Source organism: Hippopotamus amphibius, chromosome 2 (assembly GCF_030028045.1).
Source record: "Hippopotamus amphibius kiboko isolate mHipAmp2 chromosome 2, mHipAmp2.hap2, whole genome shotgun sequence".
Classification (NCBI taxonomy): Eukaryota; Metazoa; Chordata; class Mammalia; order Artiodactyla; family Hippopotamidae; genus Hippopotamus; species Hippopotamus amphibius.
In genome coordinates, this window is record NC_080187.1 from 130,591,348 (window position 1) to 130,596,982 (window position 5,635).

At 41.0% G+C, this 5,635-nt stretch overlaps 1 protein-coding gene across 3 annotated transcripts in view; it reads right to left on the reverse strand.

The window, feature by feature from the left end:
* ASB7 (ankyrin repeat and SOCS box containing 7) overlaps positions 1-5,328 on the reverse strand; it is a 43,973-nt gene extending 38,645 nt beyond the window's left edge. For 2 of the 3 annotated variants that reach the window (XM_057722994.1, XM_057722996.1), the window contains exons 1-2: positions 4,833-5,328; positions 4,568-4,662 (exon numbers count right to left, since the gene is read on the reverse strand). The gene's annotated coding sequence lies outside the window, so the exon portion shown is untranslated. Of the gene's footprint in view, positions 1-4,567; positions 4,720-4,832 lie in introns of all 3 variants that reach the window. The other variant, XM_057722995.1, reaches the window with a different exon arrangement.
* Between the last annotated feature and the right edge of the window lie 307 nt (positions 5,329-5,635).

Consider the following 5,635-nt stretch of genomic DNA (forward strand, 5'->3'; position numbering starts at 1 on the left):
TACTTCTAAGTGTGTCCTCGGTACTCCCTGCCTCCCAAGAAAAGTGGACATGACCCCCCACGGTCTTGAGTCGTTAAAAGCCCTTGTACTTGTCATTGTTGCCTTCCATATACCCATCACCACTTCCATGAAGGCAGCGGAGTGAAGGGGAGGACATGTGAGGTGGGGATTGAGGAGACTATGAAATGAGTATTATTTCATATGAAATAATGAAAGAATATTATTCATATGAAAGAATATTAATTAAATATTAATAATATCAAGACAGGCTTTGTGTTAAAAGTCAAAGTGACTCAATTATTTCTCTCTTAAAAGAAAGGCACACAAACAATAGTAACTTGTGATAATCCCACATGGTCTGCTTCAATCAGACAAACGAAAGTCTACCGAGTGCCTGACACGTGCCTGGCATACTACTAGGTCTTGGCTACTGGTATTACCCCTGGGTAGAACTTTAACAGAGACTGCATACTTAAAATGAATCAAACACTCCTAGAATGGTTAAGATTATCTTTCTCTTTTCTGACAATACCAAGCTCTATAAATAATAACCATAGGTTTAAACCAAAAAAAGCACTTCAGTCTTTATGCTTCAGTCTTTATGGGAAAAATCAGACACACATACCATGCACACGTAACCCCTGTTAGATGCATACCTTACATTATGAAGGCCAATGACTTATTAGCAAAATAGCCTAATAGTCCAAAGCATCAGACAAGTTAATTTCTTCTTGGTGTAATTTGATGAGAGTTTGCACTTGATAGAGTAAAACCATCCACATATATATAAGTAAAGGGAAAAAAAGACTATTGAACTTAGAAAGTAAATATAATATCCAGAGGTAAAGTTACCTACTAAAAACTAGAGAAAGCCCATAGATGAGAATGGAAAAAAGTCTATTTCCCCTCAAACCGTGCAAGTGTGAGAATCTGATGGCTCATGAAGTCACCTATAAAATAAAAGAATATGGCGAAAGAGGCAATTTTCTAAATAAACATATGCACAGTGTAAGTTGACTCAGAATGACTAAAACTCTGAGGGTGCAATCTTTAGAAATTCCATTCTAGGTTCCACAGTCAGAAAAAGGAAAAAAAAAACCACACTCACAAGGAAGACTTGGGAATTATGTATCAAAATGAGCTGCTTCCCAATGTGTATCACTTTTATGTAAGAGTTTACTGCCCAATGTGAATGGTGTGTTTAAATATTATGTATTCATCTTCTCTACTCCACACTTTTCTTACAAAAGAAAACAAGCTAGGCCTCCAAGCGTTTATACTGTGGGCCATATTAGAAATTATAAATTTAGGAATTAAAATGTTGCCATCTAATTTCCATATAGATGCCAGTGAACCTCATTAAGTTAAAACCAAAGCTTCTTGCTTCGTAGAATTAAATCTATATTCATAGAATAAAGAATAAAATAGCTATAAAATAAGATATATTTTTAAGATCTGTCTAAAATTACATAACTTTCACCAAATTTGCCCACATGTCCCCAGTTTCCTTTGGCATAAATGATGAGTCATTAATGGCTTTTTGCATATTATTTTCATTAAAAGGCCACACATTTTTTGATTAAGTGACACAAATTAGAACTGTAATTTCAGATTTCACACAAACTAGAAATAAGATAACAGCTTGCTACTCAAAAAAAGAAATAAGCATTTCTTTGCAGAATAAACCGAGATATAGGCTAGAAAGGAAGTAAAATCAGCAACTCCAAGGAAACTGGCTCTGATGAGGAAAAAACAAACAAACAAACAAAAAAACACCAACAGTTCACAAATCCTAAGAGGGAAGATGGATGCAGAACCACCACAAGGCCCAAAGCGTGCAAGATGGATGAGAGGGATGCTGACAAGGTCTACTCGTATAACCAAGAGCCTGGAACCCAAAATGAAGCAGAAGTGTTATTCTAGTATCACTCTAACAAAGCACCAAAGTGTTTACGTTCCAAAACAAGTGAGGGTATTCATATTTCCTTCAAAGTACTGGGCCTCCATATAACATAAGGATTTATTATCATGCACAACTTATCCAACAGTCTCCTAAGTTCTCACAGAAACATCAACAATTGTCATGAAACGTGGACAAGGCAACAGAGAAAATTTTATAATTCACTTACCCAGACCCAATTCAAAGCGTAAATCACAAGTATTGTAAATGATGAGGTCTAGTCAATCTTATCTTATTGACCCATGTCTGGCATTACCATCTTAGCAGCCTCATGTCAGTATCTAAGTTTGCAAGAAAGGACACAAGCATTCTACACAGGGCATGCCTTCCGCTGAGAATGAAATGAAAGGCTGAAAGTCAGGTATCAGATATGCTTATAGAAACCACGTGACTTTAGACTTTCTAGTGATAGTATGTACTTCTGTGTTATCAAAGTTAAATGTGAACAAAATAAAGAGATATTGTACGTGTCATAATATAATTGTGAATGGCATCACTTCAGGTGTGAAGAAACTAAGTACTGGCCTTAGCACACTCAAAATGCATCACTTCAATTAAAATCAGTGATTCTCCTTATGTGATCATAAATCTTACTTGGTTACCCAAAAAACTGGGTTTGTTTTTTTTTTTCTTTCAAAACCATGTGACTGACAATAGAATTAACACAAAGTTAACTATTAGATTGAAAAAGATAAACTATCTAACTGGCCATGTTGGTAACAAAGTACTCAAATTAAATATTTTAAATCTTTGGTATAATCTAGACCAAATACTCTCAATCATGCTAATATTAGGAACAGAGGATGACGCTTTATATGTATTCTATAATCTTAGAAAAATCACTAAAAGCTGAGAGGATAAATGAAATTTTAAGCAATGAAAATAAACTGCCTGGAAACCAGAGGAAAGCAGTGTCCTCTCTTTACCTTACATATGTGACTCAGAGCAGGTGATAATATTCCTCAGAAATGAAAACATGCTAGAGTTCAATCTGAAGCAGAAAAATATCTACCTGAGAAGGCCTGAATAGAAAATATATAATTCACTTTTACCTTAAAAACATACTTCAAGTATTTTAGCATTTTTAAAAAAGTTCTAAAGTAATCATTAGGCATTTCTCTGGTGATTCACCTATTTAAATAAAGAAAGTCGCCTTCTACCTAGCTTTTACTGAAATGAAGTGGACCCTACATGCACATACAAAGGGTGCCCTAAATGTTCACTGTGGAACAGTCGTTGGTAGATAATGATTCTAAATCCCACTCTGTAGCATAAGCTCTCATTTTGGTGTCCAGTTCCAGGTCTCAAGAATGTGCAAGTCCTCAGAGCCCCTTAAAAGTATCTTTACCTGTACCCTGACAATTAGAAGAATCAGGAAAGACATTAATTTCTTTTTCTTGAAGGCAGAAAGTCCAGTGCAACAGAGTAAGCCAGAGATTTTCAAACAACTTCTGCTATTTTAAGTACTTCTTTATACCTAAAATTCCCTAAATAATGTGAGATATCAAAATAACTCTGAGATTAACAAGTCACTTTATACTCCTGTTATTGGATGTTAGAGAAGTTATTCACTTGGCTAAGTTCTGAATTAACTCTTACATAATTTCCCTTATCATACCCACTCTTTAGGCCTTACATGAATGCCCTGAACTTACCTTTAGTTCATTTTTCAGAGACTGTAACAAAATACAGCAGCAGAAATGTGTATTTTGTGATCATATGAATTAGATGTTAAAATTTCAACCTCACAAATTTCCTGCAAGGGTTTTGAAATGAGAAATCTTATGAAGAGTGCCAAAATAAAACCCTAGATTCTAAACACACCAAAACATTCTTTTGTTTTAAAATTCCTGAGTGTCGAATGATTAACAAGATATTGTGTAAAGTTTTATAAGTACTAGAAAATCTGAGGTGTAACAAACACCACTTATCTTTTCATAAGAGTTTCAGATCCCATCCACATCTGTCACAGAGAAACACACAAAAGCCCAAAGAGTTAATTATACATAAGTGCTTCAGGAGGGAGTATTGCTTTCATACCATTCATACTACTAAGGTACACAGATTCACTTTTTACTAGAGAAAAAAAAGTCACATTATTTTCTGAAACTCACAAATTTAAAACTATTACTGTACCATCCTCTACCAAACCCTTGTCAGCTAGGTAACTGAGAAGATTTTTCTGATGGAGGTAGAGGAAAGATGATAGGAAAGAATAGTGGAAAACAGAAAATTGTGGTTTAATTAAAAAGCAGAGTCATTCAGAATTAACAAGCAATTAGCAAGGAATTGAGGAATTCCTATGAGAGTAAGAGGGGCGGGGGACCTACAAAAAGGTCTCAAAGTCTCGGAACAGGATAAATGGTACAGTGTACCAAAAGATAATGCAAAACACAGAAACACACTGTTCACAGCGACAGAGGAAACACATGGTCCTGGGAAAGAGAAGTTATTAAAATGTTAAGGACTGGGGTATGGGCAGTGTTTTTGTTTTTGCTGGGAAACTGGGGGCCTGCATTCTCAGGTAACTCTCCTGAAAATAAAGCACTGCCTAATGGGATAGGGGCCGGGAATAAACAATGGGGGAGGGGAGGGCTGGCTTATTACCTTTACGGAGGATGCTGGTCAGAGGTTCTCTGCTGCTTCGCTGCTGGCCGGCCAGCCCCCTTCCTGCTCTCTCACCTCCCCTAGCCAGATCAAACCTGGAAATTAGAAACCTGTGAGTGGTGCGGTGCTCCGGGGGCGACAAGCAAGGGGTTCTGAGGAAAGGGGAGCCGAGAAAGACCGTGGTAAAGGGCAGGCAGGAAGAAGCAGTGATTCTCCTCCCTCCCACGCCAGCCCCCTTCCCCTCAGGGGAGGTAACTGACTTTACCTGTCTCCTCAGCTGCTGCTTCTCTTCCTTCTTTCAGCCTCCTCCACACTCCCCAACTTCTCCATTGAAGAAACAACCCCGGCAGGGCCGGACACGAGTGTTCCTGATCTTCCTCGGTGCCTCACGGCCCCAGCCCGGCGAGCATCCAGACAGCCGAGCAGACTGGAGACGGCGGTCCTGGCCGCCGGGCAGCTTCGGGGCAGGGGTGCAGGGAGGAAGTCCCGGCTTGGGTGGGGGGGCAGTCCCGGTCTGAGGGATCGGAGTAGGGGGCTGCCGCGCTCCGGGCCGGAGGCTCCCAGCTACGGGGCGACACGGGAGGTCTCGGGGCAGCGAAGTCCCAGGTCATTCAGGGTCCGAAGTGCCAGCCGCGGGGGCTCCAGGCAGGGGGCTTTCGGGATGCACTTTGCACTGGGCCACCCCCGCCCCCTCCCTTCAGCACTTTGGGGTCACTGGGATGGGACCAAGCCTTCAGCAGCCAATCAGCAGCCGCCCTGGAGCCTGAGCCCGGAGCCGTAAACCAGGTCCGGGGTGGGTGGGGGTGGGGGGTGGAGGCGACTTGGTTGGTTGGTTGCTTCCTTCTCTCCTCCTTACCCCAGCAGCCCCCGCCCCTTGCCTGCCGTAAAGCTGCCTGTGCATTCGCGACGTTTAGAAGAGGCGTGCCGATCGAGGTTAGGACTCGTCTCCGATTGGCCTCACTCACTATCCCCTCCCCAAGGCTTCCGATGCTCCGCCCCTGGCGGAGAGACTCTAAGCGGTTGCTAAGAAACACTGTACGCCGAACAGACCCTCTGCGCATGCGGGAG